The sequence below is a fragment of the Lissotriton helveticus genome, chromosome 6, assembly GCF_964261635.1.
Source record: "Lissotriton helveticus chromosome 6, aLisHel1.1, whole genome shotgun sequence".
In the NCBI taxonomy this organism is placed as follows: Eukaryota; Metazoa; Chordata; class Amphibia; order Caudata; family Salamandridae; genus Lissotriton; species Lissotriton helveticus.
Genome location: NC_136067.1, coordinates 2060067602 through 2060085267, shown reverse-complemented (window position 1 = coordinate 2060085267; position 17666 = coordinate 2060067602). Strand labels below are relative to the sequence as shown.

Sequence of the window (17666 nt, the reverse complement as noted above, 5' to 3'; positions counted from 1 at the left end):
CCAAGGACCAACTGACCACCACCCTCGCCCTGAGACCACCCACCGACCCCACTGACCCAGACACCGCAGCGACCAACCTCAAACAGGGGATCAACAACTGCGCCAACACCCTCATCCCTCTTAAGACCTCCACAACCAACCACACCAACAAGAAAGCCGCCCGGTTCACCGATGACCTCCGGATCTCCAAGCGCACCTGTCGAAAGCTGGAGAAGAAATGGCTCCACGACCGCACACCTGACAGCCACACAGCCCACAAGACCGCCACCCGCAGACACCACCAACTCATCAGGGCCGCCAAGAGGACCGCCTTCAAGGACCGCCTCGACAACAACGCACACAAGACGAAAGAACTCGTCAGCATTGTGAAAGAACTCTCCAACCCCAGCTCCAACACCAACGACATCCCACCATCACAAGACCTGTGCGACTCACTGGCCACCTTCTTTCACCGCAAGATCACCGACATCCACGACAGCTTCAACTCCAACGCCCCCGCACCCACCACCAAGTCCACCACCAAGTCCACCACCCTGCGACTACCACCCGCACCAGCCGCCTGACCGCCTGGTCCAACGTCAGCAACGAAGACACCATCAAAACCATAAACTCCATCCACTCCGGATCCCCATCTGACCCCTGCCCTCACCACGTCTTCAACAAAGCCAGCACAACCATCGCGCCCCACCTCCGAAAAACAATCAACAGCTCCTTCGAGACAGCAACCTTCCCGAAGAAGCCCAAGGCAGACCCCAAGGACCTCAAGAACTTCCGGCTCATCTCCCTGCTCCCGTTCCCGGCAAAGGTGACAGAGAAGATTGTCAACTATGCCGACGACACCCAGCTGATCATATCCCTCACCGAAGACCCCCACACCGCCAAAGCCAACCTCCACAGAGGAATGAAGGCCGCAGCCGACTGGATGAAGGACAGCAGACTGAAGCTGAACTCAGACAAGACGGAGGTCCTCATTCTCTGACCCATCCCATCAGCCTGGGACGACTCTTGGTGGTCCACATCGCTAGGCACAGCCCCGGAACCCACAGACCATGCACGCAACCTGGGGGTCATCCTCGACTCCACCCTCTCTATGACCAGGCAAGTCAACGCAGTCTCTGCGTCCTGCTTCAACACCCTCCGCATGCTCCGCAGGATCTCCAAATGGATCCGTCACGACATGATGAAAACCGTCACCCAGGCCCTCATCACCAGCAGACTCGACTACGGGAACACCCTCTACTCAGGAACAACAACCAAGCTCCTGAAACGACTACAGCGAATCCAGAACCCCTCGGCACGACTGATCCTTGACGTCCCCCGACGCAGTCACATCTCACCCCACCTGAGAGGCCTGCACTGGCTCCTCATCAACAAGAGGATCACCTTCAAACTCCTCATCCACGCACACAAAGCCTGGAACGCTCTCCCCACCAGACTACGACAGGCTCAGGACCTGCTGGCCTTCAGAAGACTCGTCAAGACCTGGCTCTTCGATCAGTAGCGGCCCCCCCTGAATCCCCAGCGCCTTGAGACCCTCACGGGTATGTAGCGCGCTTTATAAATACAGTGATTGATTGATTGATTGATTGATGTCCATTTAAAATGGCACCCATCGGTCGGAGATTCATAATGGTTCAGTAAAATACACAGAGCAGACGCTGCATATCATCTGCTGTGGCTGGTGGGGAAGGCTTCCACTTACGAAATCGCTAAGTAACCTATAGAGGGAACAACACTTCACTGGAGGAATCACCTGAGCAGACCCCATAGTGTCATGCTTAAGCATGGGCGGATCTAGCGGATCTCGCGTACGCGAATTTGCGGATTTACGGATTCGCAATCCGCGAAAATACGCGAACTCTCGCGGATTTGTGGATTTTCCCGTTTTTTGTGTTGACGAGCGTTTGCGCCGATTTTGGGACAATTTCGCAATTGCGAACTTACTTTTCGGCTCGCAACGGCCGCGACTATGTTGTTTCTACGTCTGGTTTATCATCACAGGTTCACAGCACCCTCTGTTTCACCACTGCCACCCTCTGGGACACCCATGACACCCTCTGGTACATCCTCACTGCCACCCATTAGGTTTGTTTATCACTGTAGTTTATGGGGGGTGAAAAAAGCAAGCACACCTCCCCTACTTCAACTGCCATGAATTAATTTGGGGTTGATTAATGTGTCAGTTATTTTGAAAGTTCCAGTCTGGCTGGCACCTGCTTCCTTCCTTATCTGTAATTTGCTTTCTGTTGCAGTGAAAAAAATTTTCACAGGACCTTTATGGTCTACTTGTGGCTATTCTATGAGCCTGCTGTTTGGGTCATAGCAGGGTCATAGAATAGTTGCAAACTCTGGAGGGGCCCCTCAGGAAGCACTACAGTGAATGTTACTAATGTTAAGTTTGAACCTTTGCACCTGCTCATTGCTTTCAGTTTAGCAAAAATCGTTTTTTCTGCAATTTCGCACGTTTTTTGGGGCGCGAATCCGTGCGAGATCGATTTCGGAAGCCGCGAATGCTTGCGAATACACTAATTTTTTTTGTTGCGACGTGTATGTTCGCGTGATTTTGTGAGTGTTCGTGAGGCGCTTGTAGCTATACGTTTGCCAAGTTACCCTAGCGGTCGTACACGGGCGCGGCCATCTTGTTTGCGTGACGTAATTCCGTTTCCGGCCGCTATGTGTAATCTCGCAAAGTGTGCTGCTCGCTAGTACAATTTCGCGCGTGCTCGCGAGGAAAATCTCGCGCAAACTTACCCACGCGGTCGTGAACGGGCGCGGCCATCTTGTTTCTCATTCATTGCTATGGTTCTGGGCATGCTTTCTGTATCCTCTCTGAATCTCTGCCATCCTTTGCTTGTTTGAAGTTTATTTGATCTATTTTACTTATTATCTATCCCTCTATTTTTCTAGCTCTATATTTTTGTGTTTTCTGCTACTTTTAGTTACTTTTAAACTACTTTTTTAAACTCTTTTCTTTTCTTCTTCACTATTCTATTTCTTCTTTATCATTTAACTTTATTTCTGCCCAGACCATGGTAAAGGGAGCCGGGAAGCACCCTGAGAAGGGGAAGGGTCCCGCACCCTGTGCCCGGCACCCGTGCGGGCGTTTGAGGGGGGAGCAAGTGGTGCCACGGGAGATCTTTAGCGCGGAGGAGGTGGCCGCACTCATCTTCCACGTCCAGCGCCGCCTCCCCAAGACGATCCTGGGAGGCGGCAAGATCGCAACCGGCTATGGCATCCGGGAGCGCCGGAAGCGGTGGGAGAAGGTGTGCCGGGCCATGTTTAAGCTCTCTGGGGTCCGGCGCACATATAACCAGGCCACCCACCGCTGGACAGATGTCATGGACCTGGAACGGGACTTGCTGGACGCGCTCGGCGTAGAGGTCCCCGGGCTTGGTGAGTAGTAGTAGCTATTCATCACTACTCTGTTTTATCCGGCTCTGTTATTTGCAAATCTTTGTTCTTTACCAAGAGCAATAATGCTGCCGATTACATTGTAGGTAAATTATATTTCAAAATCTTCTATGCATTTCAGGTGCACTGCTCTCCTTCTCAGTAGCCTTGCTTGCTACTATGCTTATTTGTTTTGTATTTTGTGTTCATTTCATTGGCCTGAGAAATTATGTATGAGTGTAGTGTAAAGATAAGAACTGCGTAATGCTAGACACTAAGGGTCATATTTTCAATTACCGGCGCATCCCTGCAAAGTAGCAGGGATGCGGCAGTAATTGTGTGCCATGCCACCACCACCCATTGGCCCAAAACGTCTCAGAAGCCTTACGCATCTGTGCCGTAAAGGCGGCGCATTGCAGGAGTTGCGTGCCAACGATGGCGCAGCTCCAGCAATGCTCTGGGGTACCCTATCTCCCCAATGCTGCATCAAGCCGTACGTCGGCTTCAAGCGCGCAGGGTTTGAGTCATGCATCATTGTCCTAAAAGTGACTGATTGACATCTTGTGGATTTCCCTCAGCCACTTTTAGGATTCGTTCCTGCGCAGGTACGCCCTCCCTTGCGCCGGAACGCCCCCTGATGGCGCAGGGCTTTACAACGTGATGCATCGCCCATATGTGTTTTTTTTTATATATACGCCGCACCAACACCATGGGGAGTCTTTTGTTCTGCCGCTGCGTCACAAAAGTCACGCAACAATGGAGGAAAATGAGCCGCAAGGGACTTCTAAATCAGCCCCAACAGACTGAAGTTCAGTCCTTCCTTTAGACACATGGCTATAAGAAGAAATAGTGGTGGTGGTGGGTGGATTGATAGTTTGAGTATTCACTGATCTGCAAGCAGGATGGACTTTGTCTGTCACTTCGCGTGCTGCGGACTGCTGCCTGCCAGGCCTAGGCAAACCTCTTTAGTAGTCTGTTTATTGAGTTACATAGGAACTTTCTAAGTCAACGGTCCGCAAATCAGGCAATACGAATAACGTAGTATACCACATGAGATAGATCCCGTGGAATAGTTGTCTATCTATTTGCTATTTCTCCAAAATATTTTGTTATTGTTCTTTTGAAATGGTTGATTTGGTTGACAAATCTCATCCATGTTTTCTGGTCTTTCTTTCTTTCATGTTGTACATCAGCTCCCCCCAAGGGCAAGAGGACACAGGAGGAGGGTGCTGTTCAGGAGGATGCAGGCCAGGATCGGGCAGGCGAGGGCTCCTTTGCTGGCCCCAGTAAGTTTTAATTTTAATAAAGAGTACCTATTTTTTCCTAGCGTTCCTCATTCGATTTTTTCTAAATCGTCTTTGATCTTCTTGTAGACTGGATATAAATTCTTATCCTGCCTCGAATATGACTCCCTGTGGTATTACTAGATTATTCTTATTAGTCTGTCTGTGTAGCTAACTAAGATTGGACATTTGGCAATTCCATTGGACTCCCATTCTATTCAGCAATAGCTCTATGCACTGTCTCCTTACTGACTAGATAGAGTGGCAGAGTCGTTTAGCTCCCGAAGTCACCGATGATTGATCCCCAATGATCTCTAGATTATCGTACACAGGACAAGAGTACGGAGTCACAGTCAAGAAGTGTCAGAGGCACTCATGCTTGCAAAAATTCCAAAACCTTTAGCTCATCCACTCTAGTCTGGAGGACCAAAAACCACAGAGTCTATTTAAGTTTAAAAGCTTTATTAAAAGTAAACACATTTATTAAAATCTACTTTGTCATAAAACTATTTAACTGAAAACGGAAAAGTGCTTAGTGCTGACGATTAATTGGACACATTTCTTGTGGTCGAGCCGAGCTCTCACCTGGTTTGAACTTGATCCTGGTCGTGTTCTTAGAAGTCAAGCTTCTGTCTGTTAGGAGAAAAAGTGGTGCGTGTTAAAAATAAAAAGCAAGCATTCATCAGTTGTGCATAAAAGTGCAGCAAGACAACAGCCTTCCCTGGAAAAAGGGACATTTTTACTTTAGAGTAGACAGTCACAAATTATTACATTGTATTCTGTTTTTTTAACATTTCTTTATTACTCCTAGACCAAATATTATATAGTAGTGAGTGGTGTATTCTAACATTCTTAAATGTACTTTGTAGGTGGAACATCTGGTGAGGGGGCCAGCGCGGAGGTGGCGGTGTTGGGCGAGGACTCGGAGGACTCTGGGGAGGAGGCGGTGCAAGAGCCGGCGGACGGTCCTGTGGGGGTTCGCACGGTGGTGGCGGGAACAGGTAAGCTATATATTCCTTACTTATTGAGATTGAAGACTGCATAGTGTGCTTTCTGCACGGGTGTATTACAAATCAACCAGGTAGTAGCCTCCTCGAAATGTACTTCGACTTAGCTGTGAAGTTTTTGGTGAGAAGAATCCCAATAAGTTCTTAGATGAACGTGATGGATGGGATGAACGAAAAGCGAAAGAAGGGTGTAAGTAAGTGGGACGCGAAATTGTATGATGTCTGGCAAAGAAGAACGATATGTGTTTGCTTGGCCCCCGAGGTGGCTGGGAAGGAAAGAGTATGGTATGGTGCATGGCTGGGTCAATGATGAAGCAAGGATGGGTGGAAGGACAGCAGCCTGGGTGGGTGAAACAGAAACTGTATGTGTGCGTATACTTTGAATGAATGGATGCCTGGAGCATGGTATTCTCTGACTCTTAGATAGCACATGTATATCTAGAGAGAGTAGATGGTCGCTGGATGAACTAAGTGTTACCTTGAAGAGCATGTACCACCGCACCCGCACGTCCGTTCCAGTGTAGGGATGGCAAGGAAAAGAAATTGTAAATGTGTCCAATACTACCATGAATAGTAGCAGTACTTTGTATTGCAACTGCAAGCACAGCATATATCTCGTTATTACGGTGGACACTCCGTACCTCTCTTAATAACTTTAGTTTAGTTGTAGTACGTCATTCATGTGTAGGTGTATCACTGTTCACTCAATATTAAGCAAAGCACCTAAAGTCATCCCATATGTCATCAAATACGTCCCATGTGAAGTGATAGATAATCAAATTATTTAGCTTCTTCATTTTCCTTTTCTAGTACTCATTTGCACTGTAGGGTGAAAGGTAAATTAATTAAGCAGTAGCCCTTGTAACAGAGTATTCTCAGTGCCACCCGTAATAGAAAAGTAATAGCTTCACCACCTGCATGTACTGGACCGGTACAGTAACGCAAGTCTGTCTCACTCATCATGGTGTGCAACTGTTTTTCTCGGGTGCAAGTTCACTGTGCTGCCATTCTGCCGGCTTGCATAAGATAACGTACCAATTTTCCTAAACAAGAGAGAAGAAGAAGAATAAGACTGGTGTACTGTCATAGTTGACTGTAATGGAAGTCCATAGTGGTCGTAGAATTTGTTCATTAAACTACCACTAATGTTAGAGCAAGGATGCAGAAGTGGGAGGTTACATAGATACTGTCCTCAATAGTTATGTACTGTGCTTTCAATTTGCTACTTGTACTGTGACCCAACTTTCGGCTCAATCACTTTGTGTTATTAATGCTAAGGAGCATTGGTTACAGACTATGTCTTTCTTTCTTCATATAGTTGCTCCTTCCAAATCGACATCACGGAGGGAGCAGGCTCGAATGGCCCGGCAACGGAGGCTGGATGCCACTGTCGCCGAATATCGGCGGCTGGTGGCCCTGGAGGAGGAGGAGGACACGCAGTCGACCGGTGCAACCACAACATCCTCGACTGGGACAGCTGCATCCTCCTCCGTGACCCCACGGGCCGCCAGCACGGGCAGTGCTCCAGTGGGACGGAGCCGGGCTAACAAAGCCAACCGCCACCGCCAAGCAACAGAAAGACCAGCTGCCCCCCACAGGAGCTGCAAGGCACGCCAACGCCGCCTAGGAGTCCGAATGTCCTACCTGGAGCAGGAGGTCCATAACTATAAAAACTTGGTGGAGGGCCTCCGCTTCGAGCTTGCCACCCTCCGCAAGGAGTATGATGCCCATGCCGCAAAATGCACCAGCACCCTCCAGTAGTGGAGTGTCCCTTGCCCTTTTTTAGAGACTTTTGGGGGGTGGGATTTGGGAGTTGGGTTCTTTTTGGGACTTTTCAAAGACAATCGTTGGGGTTAGGGTGGGTCTTGAGGGAGATTATTTTGTTAGGGCTACATAAATATACATTTTTAAACTTTATCTGACCATACCTGTTTTTTACTGCTTTTCAGTCTGGTGGGTGGGGGACGGGGGTGTAACAGTAAGTTTGTTTTCCTGAACAGTCGTAGGACTTTAGTAGTACTACCGTCAATCTCTCGTCTAGTCCTAAATAATACTCCATTATACTACCTCCCACCAAACGCTTATCTTACCTGTAATTTGTGTTAGAAATTAGGGCTAGGCCCAGGGCTGGCTCCACGTGAAATGGGGATTAACGTTGGCAATCCTGGGCGGGTGAAATTTCCTCATTGCGGTGGTACTAGTGGTGTGACACAGTGGCAGTTGCATGCCTATGGAAAAAAAGAAAACGAAACCTGGTTTGTCCTTACTGTAGCATTACAATGGTTACGGTACGATCGAGAATATAGCAGGTGACAGTACACTAGAACAGTGCCATAATGTAGCCTAACAAATGGTAAAGTATTTGCTTGCAAGTATAACTAGTACTTGCGTTGAATTTATTTGACATTGGCTCCTACTACTAGAAGATATAGTACTGAAGCTGAGTAAGTCTAGAAGATATCCTCGTATTCCTTCACCAGCCTGTTGCTATGACCTTATCCTCCCCAGCAAGTGTGTGGAATTATTGATGTCATTTTAGTCAGACATCAAGCAAAACAACACAGCCCGGGGGAAGAGGGTTAGGGTTTGGAAAATGGATGGGAATGGGGGTTTCTTTTTGGGTAGGTTTTGTTGAGAGAAGAAAAAAAAAGCACAGCATGGACAAACAATAATTGAAGATAAAGAAATCTTTGGGTACAAACTAAAGCTAACCACGTGCAGTCACACTCATAGAAGAAAACAATGGATACTGTATCTGTATTCTGTATGTTGTTGGAGTTGTCCTGTTGAATTTGGTAAGTAAGTTGCATGCAGCAAACAATTCCTCTTATTAGCGGCACTCCTCCATTCCAGCTGGCGCTTCGTCCATCAATGTTGGTGACCAGTGACCACTGACAGAAGACACCCTGTCCACTGCCTGCCCGGCGGATGTTGACTGAAACCCGGCCTGTAATTATTGAACGGAAAACAGGAAGTGCTATTACAATACCACTGCTAAATAAATATAAGGTATGTACGCTGTGTGGTGCAAAAAGTCACACTTTGATTTTCCTAATAGACAGTACAATATTTTTGAAATTGCGTAATCTGTCTGAGTCACCTTTTTAAGGATAAATAAGTATGGCCAAATTAATTTAGCGGATCTTTCCCCTCAAGCTAGGTGTACTGTAAACTGTGTTTTAGAACAAAATTAGACCTTCCCAGCAATGCTCCCACCAAGACCCTTACTAAAGCCAGTCGCAAAAATGTAGAAGACCCCCAATCAGATCTCCAAAAACGATGCCTAGCAGAAAAATGGTGACAAAACGTACTTTGAAAGTAACAGTAGGCCCAAATACAGACTGTGGATTGTATTCAAACCACTTGCAAGCAAGCAAAAGTATCCATAGCCAGCATCGCTCCAACAGTGCTCTAAAACCCCAGAACTGCGTTGCAATAGAACACCCCGAAACACATGCAATCCTGCTGCTAGGGCTAACCCTAACGAACCCTAACTTACAAAAAGTGCCAAAACTGGTGTTTCCTTATGGATTTTGTCCAAAACACTTCTATCCGGTATTAGACCTTCCCAGGAATGCCCCAGGCAAGACCCGCCAACCCACCCGCAAAAAACCACGCGACAACACCCCCAAACAGCGAAAAAGCTAAATCTCATACTTACAATATCTCTCGGCCTTCGGTCCAAACGCGCTGTGCAGCTAGGTCATCATCAATCATCATAACTCCTGTTTTCCACCACGGATTTCCTGAAAAGCAAATGCAATCAAGATTAGACTGTCGCAGCAGTGCTTCGACAGAGACCCCGGCCGCAACCCACCCACGAACAGCAGGAAGCCCCCCAAAACGCTACATTGAGCAAGATGTCAGAAGAAATAGCAAAAAAAAGGCTTTTCCATAAGGGATTTGTCCAAAACACTTCTATCCGGTATTAGACCTTCCCAGGAATGCCCCAGGCAAGACCCGCCAACCCACCCGCAAAAAACCACGCGACAACACCCCCAAACAGCGAAAAAGCTAAATCTCATACTTACAATATCTCTCGGCCTTCGGTCCAAACGCGCTGTGCAGCTAGGTCATCATCAATCATCATAACTCCTGTTTTCCACCACGGATTTCCTGAAAAGCAAATGCAATCAAGATTAGACTGTCGCAGCAGTGCTTCGACAGAGACCCCGGCCGCAACCCACCCACGAACAGCAGGAAGCCCCCCAAAACGCTACATTGAGCAAGATGTCAGAAGAAATAGCAAAAAATAGGCTTTTCCTTAAGGATTTTGTCCAAAACACTTCTATCCGGTATTAGACCTTCCCAGGAATGCCCCAGGCAAGACCCGCCAACCCACCCGCAAAAAACCACGCGACAACACCCCCAAACAGCGAAAAAGCTAAATCTCATACTTACAATATCTCTCGGCCTTCGGTCCAAACGCGCTGTGCAGCTAGGTCATCATCAATCATCATAACTCCTGTTTTCCACCACGGATTTCCTGAAAAGCAAATGCAATCAAGATTAGACTGTCGCAGCAGTGCTTCGACAGAGACCCCGGCCGCAACCCACCCACGAACAGCAGGAAGCCCCCCAAAACGCTACATTGAGCAAGATGTCAGAAGAAATAGCAAAAAAAAGGCTTTTCCTTAAGGATTTTGTCCAAAACACTTCTATCCGGTATTAGACCTTCCCAGGAATGCCCCAGGCAAGACCCGCCAACCCACCCGCAAAAAACCACGCGACAACACCCCCAAACAGCGAAAAAGCTAAATCTCATACTTACAATATCTCTCGGCCTTCGGTCCAAACGCGCTGTGCAGCTAGGTCATCATCAATCATCATAACTCCTGTTTTCCACCACGGATTTCCTGAAAAGCAAATGCAATCAAGATTAGACTGTCGCAGCAGTGCTTCGACAGAGACCCCGGCCGCAACCCACCCACGAACAGCAGGAAGCCCCCCAAAACGCTACATTGAGCAAGATGTCAGAAGAAATAGCAAAAAAAAGGCTTTTCCTTAAGGATTTTGTCCAAAACACTTCTATCCGGTATTAGACCTTCCCAGGAATGCCCCAGGCAAGACCCGCCAACCCACCCGCAAAAAATCACGCGACAACACCCCCAAACAGCGAAAAAGCTAAATCTCATACTTACAATATCTCTCGGCCTTCGGTCCAAACGCGCTGTGCAGCTAGGTCATCATCAATCATCATAACTCCTGTTTTCCACCACGGATTTCCTGAAAAGCAAATGCAATCAAGATTAGACTGTCGCAGCAGTGCTCCCAGACCCCAAAACTCACCCACAAACACCCGGAACCCCGCCAAAGAGCACCTCAAAGGCAAGCAAGTCAGCAAAAACGGCAAGAAATTTCCACCTCATATTTGGTCCAAAACACTTTTATCCATTATTAGAGCTTCACAGCAATGGGCCCAAATCCGTCAACTCACCCGCAAAGAAGTAGAACACCCCCACAAGTGCTGAGTCTTTCTTCATTGGGCGTAATCCAGCACTCTGCTTTGAGGGAAATCGCAGTCTGGAGGAGGAGGATAGAGGAGCATGTTCTTCAGAACTTGTGAACCTGAGGAATGTAGACTGCGGCACCTTCAAATCAATAAGCAAAGAAGTGAAGACAGTTCTGCTGATGGTCTTGTTTTTGGGATTAGGTGATTAAAGTTTGAATTAAATTAACTGTGCAAAACAAAGAAAGAGAGACACACAGGAATAAAAGTGAATAAGGACGAAAAAGAAAGTTATTGATTCATTGTCTCATTTTCAGGGCTCGGTGTCAGGGAATAAGAAGAAGATTTCGTCATCATACTCTGCGAATTCAGGCAGGATGAGGTCAGTGCAACCGAACAGAGAACAAATCCCCTCATCTACGTTGCCGTCCTCCTCGTCTTCATGCGGCGTGCTTTCTCGTACTTTGTAATCTGGTGGTATGAGGTGCTGATTCATCTTGATCATTGTCAGCCGCTCCACATTTTTGGGCGAGAGGCGGCTCCGTTTGGGAGTTACAATGCCACCAGCAGCACTGAAAACACGTTCAGAAGACACACTTGCGAGTGGGCAAGACAAATAGTTTATAGCCAGGTTGGAGAGCTGTGGCCACAATTGTTTTTTCCCATGCCAATACTGCAATGGCTCATCATTAAGAAAGACCTCTGTTGAGTCATTCAGATAGTCCTGCACCATCGACTCATGGTCCTCAACGGTTCCTCCACTTTGCTTACTTTTTGCTGTGCCTTAGACCTTTTTTCGAGTACCATACCCAAGCAAACTTAGCCAATCCTCTTCAGCAGCCACTGTTACTCTTGTGTGTGGTGCAGATGATCTGGTTGCCGGTGTCTTTAACGGCTGAGAGGTCACTTGTGCCCCAGCCACAGGTGCAGAAGTGGATTCTTGTGACTGGGGATGGCCTGCTGATGCTGATGCTGATGTACTGTCTTCTCCTACAATAACCTGCCGTTCTTTTTCAAACCTCTTGGCTGACCAGGCTAACCAATGTTTGTACTTTTGAACATCTGCATCAGCAAAAGGAAAGAATGCTTCGCCTGCCAGCGCCTTTTTGTAGCGTGGATCCAGAATAGTAGCACAAATGTAATGCTGTTCTGACTTGATCTTTTGAAGACGTTCATCACCACGTAGGCGCTCTAATAATTTCACAGACAAAATAAAATGGTCTTTTTTTTGTACATCTTTTTCAAACTCAGAAGACACCGCCATCAGTTGGTGCTCCAGCATGCACAACAATGGGATAGCTTTTCCCAAATTACAGTCCTCCTGGCTGACTGCACGCGTGAAGAACTCAAAAGGACGAAGCATGTCTGTCAGGCTTTTAACTATGTCCCATTGCCCCGCACCCATCCGCATGTCCTCGTTCTGAGATGTACCCTCTGTGAAGAAATAGTGATCGAGTACCGTATACTGCTCATACAGACGCTCAAGCATGTAGAAGGTTGAGTTTCAACGTGTTGCCACCTCCTGGATGAGTGCTTTCACTGGTATTTGACTTTGAAGTAGCAGCCTCCTCAGATGCTTCCGGGCCTTAAAAGAATGGCTGAAATGGTTGCACATTTTGCGGCAGGTGGCCATTACCGCGAACGCTGCACTGTCTCTATCACTCAAGAATTTTTGAACTACCAGGTTGATACAGTGCGCCAAACACGGCACTCTAAAATAGCGACCCAGCGCCATGGCCTTAACTACATTGGCGCCATTATCCGTGGAAACATAACCAATCTGGCGTTTTTTTGGGGATAGCATTTTCAAGACCTTTTTGTCAAACTCGTCCAAAATGTTTTGGGATGTGTGACTTTTCTCCAAGCCAAACATGGCTAGTGTTGCATGTTTCCGAGCAGCTTTGAAAACTTTGTCCGGGTCAACACCTGCGTTTAGCTTTGCTTTAACACCTGAAAAAGAGACCCAGTGTGCAGTGATGCACATGTAATCAGCGCCTGCGCCACTGGTCCACATGTCTGTTGTCAGATGTATTGTGTGAACAGCACTCTTCTGCAAAGCTGCCCCAATCGCCTCCAGCACATCTTCATGTAGTGCTGGAACCGCAACTCTGGCAAAATAGAACCGGCTAGGAACCTTCCATTTAGGGCAGAGCGTTGCCACTAATTCTAGAAAACCTACCGCTTCTACAAAAGAAAAAGGGAGAAGGTCCACAGCTAGCATTTTAGCCAGCTTAGTGTTATACAGACGCGTCAGTGGGTGGTTGCATTCATATGGCACGTCTGAAGTTAACATTGTTCTAATGTTGCCCTGGACCAAGCATTTACGGGCTGATAATGACTTCGTTGACCCAATTTTACTCGCTGGTGAACTTTTGTGCGTTGGTGTCTCACTCGCTCCAACACTCTTAGTGTGCCTCACATTGGGTGTGCTGCTGACAGGGGTACTGGGTGTAAGGGAAGTGTTTGACACGTCTTCTTCCTCCTCGTCATCATCAGATGCAACATCAGCGTTTTCTTGAATTCTGGCTTCCTTGATCGCATCTAGGTCCGCAAACCATTGGACAGTGTGCTGTCTCCTAAGATGACCTCTCTGGCCTCCGGTACCATAGTTGGTACCTGACTTACCACGAGTAACTGCAAGCTTACAAAGGGTACAAATGGCAAACTTTGGATTTTTTTGACAAACAGTAAAGAAGTCCCAAACTGGGGACTTGAAGTGTCTGTGGGGCCTGGAGGAGGCGGCGATACTGGTGGTGGTGGTCATGAAGCTAATGCCAGATGAAGTGGAGGATCTGGATTGCCCAACTTTTGTACGTTGTGCACTTTCACCGCCACTAATTAAGGTCGAGGTGGATGGAGGTCCCTTCTTGCCAGAAAGAAATATGGAAGCGGTACGAGTTGGTGTACTACTTAACTCCAATGATTGTGGTGTTGTTTCCACTGCCTCCTCGTCGACAACATCATCATCACGCTCAGCAGCTTTTCGGGCTAGGGTCAAAATGTCTGTTTGCTGCATGCCCGCTGGAGCTGCAGTGACCTTTATGATGACTGGGTCGTTGTTGTCAGAGTCTTCATCAGCAGCAGTATCCGCCACTTCTTGTTGAGCCTCATCATCACACTCCATAACTCTGAGACTTTGGACGAGCTTCCTTTTACGCTTAACTACCTTTGTCAGATCATGGTGTGCCTCACTCTCAGGCAGTGGTGCTGGTTCCCAATTTTGATCTGTATCATCAGAAGGAGGTGTGCTTGAAGAAGATGTAGACACCACCCTTGATCTCTTCCTTGCTGGGGGTGTGGAAGATGAATGATCATCAGGAGGAGTGTCTTCCTCAAATGATACCTCGCCTTGATTGTCGATTTCCTGATGTGCCCCTACTTCGGGAGGAACAACTATTGTGGGCACTTGTGAGTGTGACCCTCCATGCACCTCTGCTTGCGCATCTCCTTGCGCTGCCTCTCCTTCCACATGTACTTGGGCTTGTACTTGCACATGTGATTGTTGTTGCGGCTGTGGTTGTTCAACACTCGTCAGATGAGCTACAACAACCTGTGTTGATTGAGGGACATTGCTGCTGCTTTCTTGCGATGAGCCAACATCACTGGTCGATGGTGATTGAAGAACTACTGGCCTCTGCAGCACTCAAGGGCTTGGACTTAAGTTGGCGTGGTGGTGGTGGTGGCACTGAGCCCAATGGAGCGGGGGTGCTGCTGCCAGCTTGGTCCCCAGCAGATCTCGCTGCTGCTGCAGGCATACTTTTTTTTTTACTCCCAAAAAAAGGGGCGGGCGGCACACCAGTCTCCTTGGTAACTTGCTTCTTCTGCTCCTTACTGGCACCTTTCTTGCTAGAGGAGCTACGGGTTACTTTTTTTGGGGCCATCTTCTTCAGAGCAGGTCAGAACAGCAGGCAGCAGTTGCACGAGTTGCAGAGTTGTCTGTGTCCAGACGTGACGTCGCGTGACGTTATGCTGCACACACACACCGCTGCAGGACTTCTTCCTGGCACTGGTGGTTCTCTTGAGTCTTGTGCACCTAAAAGCAATGGAAGACAGAGGAACATCAGTTCAGTTATACACCCCAAAAAATCGACAAAACACAGAAAAATGAGCACAATCCCATGCCATCCATGATGTTTATATTGAAGACACCCCACAGAAAGACTAGGGCCATGCAAGTATGCACCACTCACTACCTCTGGGCATAATGGATGAAAAGTAGGCAAAATAAGTGCAGGCCTCAGACACTGCCTCTCTTCAAAATGGCCCCTTACACCCCAAGCCAGTCCACATCAACAGTACACCCCAAAAAACAGAAAACCAGCCAGAAATCACCACAATCCAATGCCATCCATGATGTTTACATTAAAGAGAGTGAGACCACACTACAGGCACACTCAGTCCATGCACCACTACCCCTTGGCAAAAGGCCCCACCAGCAGCCCCCAAAAAACGACAAAAAGCAATAAAATCAGCACAATCCCAGCCCATCCATGGCCTCAATGGTGTTTAAATTCAAGAAGACACCCCTCAGAAACACTAGGCCCATGCAACACTCACTACCCCTGGGCATAATGGATGAAAAGTAGGCAAAATAAGTGCAGGCCTCAGACACTGCCTCTCTTCAAAATGGCCCCTTACACCCCAAGCACATGTTGCCTGTACCAGCCAGGACTCAAGATGGCCACCACCACCACCACCCACATGGCCAGTCCACATCAACAGTACACCCCAAAAAAACAGAAAACCAGCCAGAAATCACCACAATCCAATGCCATCCATGATGTTTACATTAAAGAGAGTGAGACCACACTACAGGCACACTCAGTCCATGCACCACTACCCCTTGGCAAAAGGCCCCACCAGCAGCCCCAAAAAAACGACAAAAAACAATAAAATCAGCACAATCCCAGCCCATCCATGGCCTCAATGGTGTTTAAATTCAAGAAGACACCCCTCAGAAACACTAGGCCCATGCAACACTCACTACCCCTGGGCATAATGGATGAAAAGTAGGCAAAATAAGAGCAGGCCTCAGACACTGCCTCTCTTCAAAATGGCCCCTTACACCCCAAGCACATGTTGCCTGTACCAGCCAGGACTCAAGATGGCCACCACCACCACCCACATGGCCAGTCCACATCAACAGTACACCCCCAAAAAACAGAAAACCAGCCAGAAATCCCCACAATCCAATGCCATCCATGATGTTTACATTAAAGAGAGTGAGACCACACTACAGGCACACTCAGTCCATTCACCACTACCCCTTGGCAAAAGGCCCCACCAGCAGCCCCAAAAAAACGACAAAAAACAATAAAATCAGCACAATCCCAGCCCATCCATGGCCTCAATGGTGTTTAAATTCAAGAAGACACCCCTCAGAAACACTAGGCCCATGCAACACTCACTACCCCTGGGCATAATGGATGAAAAGTAGGCAAAATAAGTGCAGGCCTCAGACACTGCCTCTCTTCAAAATGGCCCCTTACACCCCAAGCACATGTTGCCTGTACCAGCCAGGACTCAAGATGGCCACCACCACCACCCACATGGCCAGTCCACATCAACAGTACACCCCCAAAAAACAGAAAACCAGCCAGAAATCACCACAATCCAATGCCATCCATGATGTTTACATTAAAGAGAGTGAGACCACACTACAGGCACACTCAGTCCATGCACCACTACCCCTTGGCAAAAGGCCCCACCAGCAGCCCCAAAAAAACGACAAAAAACAATAAAATCAGCACAATCCCAGCCCATCTATGGCCTCAATGGTGTTTAAATTCAAGAAGACACCCCTCAGAAACACTAGGCCCATGCAACACTCACTACCCCTGGGCATAATGGATGAAAAGTAGGCAAAATAAGTGCAGGCCTCAGACACTGCCTCTCTTCAAAATGGCCCCTTACACCCCAAGCACATGTTGCCTGTACCAGCCAGGACTCAAGATGGCCACCACCACCACCCACATGGCCAGTCCACATCAACAGTACACCCCCAAAAAACAGAAAACCAGCCAGAAATAACCACAATCCAATGCCATCCATGATGTTTACATTAAAGAGAGTGAGACCACACCACAGGCACACTCAGTCCATGCACCACCACCCCTGGGCAAAAGGCCACACCAGCAGCCCCCAAAAAACGACAAAAAACAATAAAATAAGCACAATCCCAGCCCATCCATGGCCTCAATGATGTTCAAATTCAAGAAGACACCCCACAGAAAGACTAGGCCCATGCAACACTCATCACCCCTGGGCAAAGGGCCACACCAGAAGGCCCAAAAAAACGACAAAAATCAGCACAATCCCAGCCCATCCATGGCCTCAATGGTGTTTAAATTCAACAAAACAGTTGTATCATGCACCCCTAACCAACCCTGGTCCTACTGGATACTGTGGCTACCAACAATATAATTTATTTAATGTTCTGAAAAAGTTCCAAAATTGTACTTGCAGCAACTGTAATGCCCCAAACAAACTTACTTGTGAAAGTTGATTTCTAATCCAAAAGTGATCCAAAGACAGTCA

At 47.8% G+C, this 17666-nt stretch overlaps 1 protein-coding gene across 1 annotated transcript in view; it reads left to right on the top strand.

Annotated features, from left to right (window-relative positions):
* Positions 1-17666, top strand: part of LOC144762988 (extracellular calcium-sensing receptor-like) — a 222550-nt gene that overhangs the window by 50102 nt on the left and 154782 nt on the right. The gene's annotated exons all lie outside the window — the stretch shown is intronic.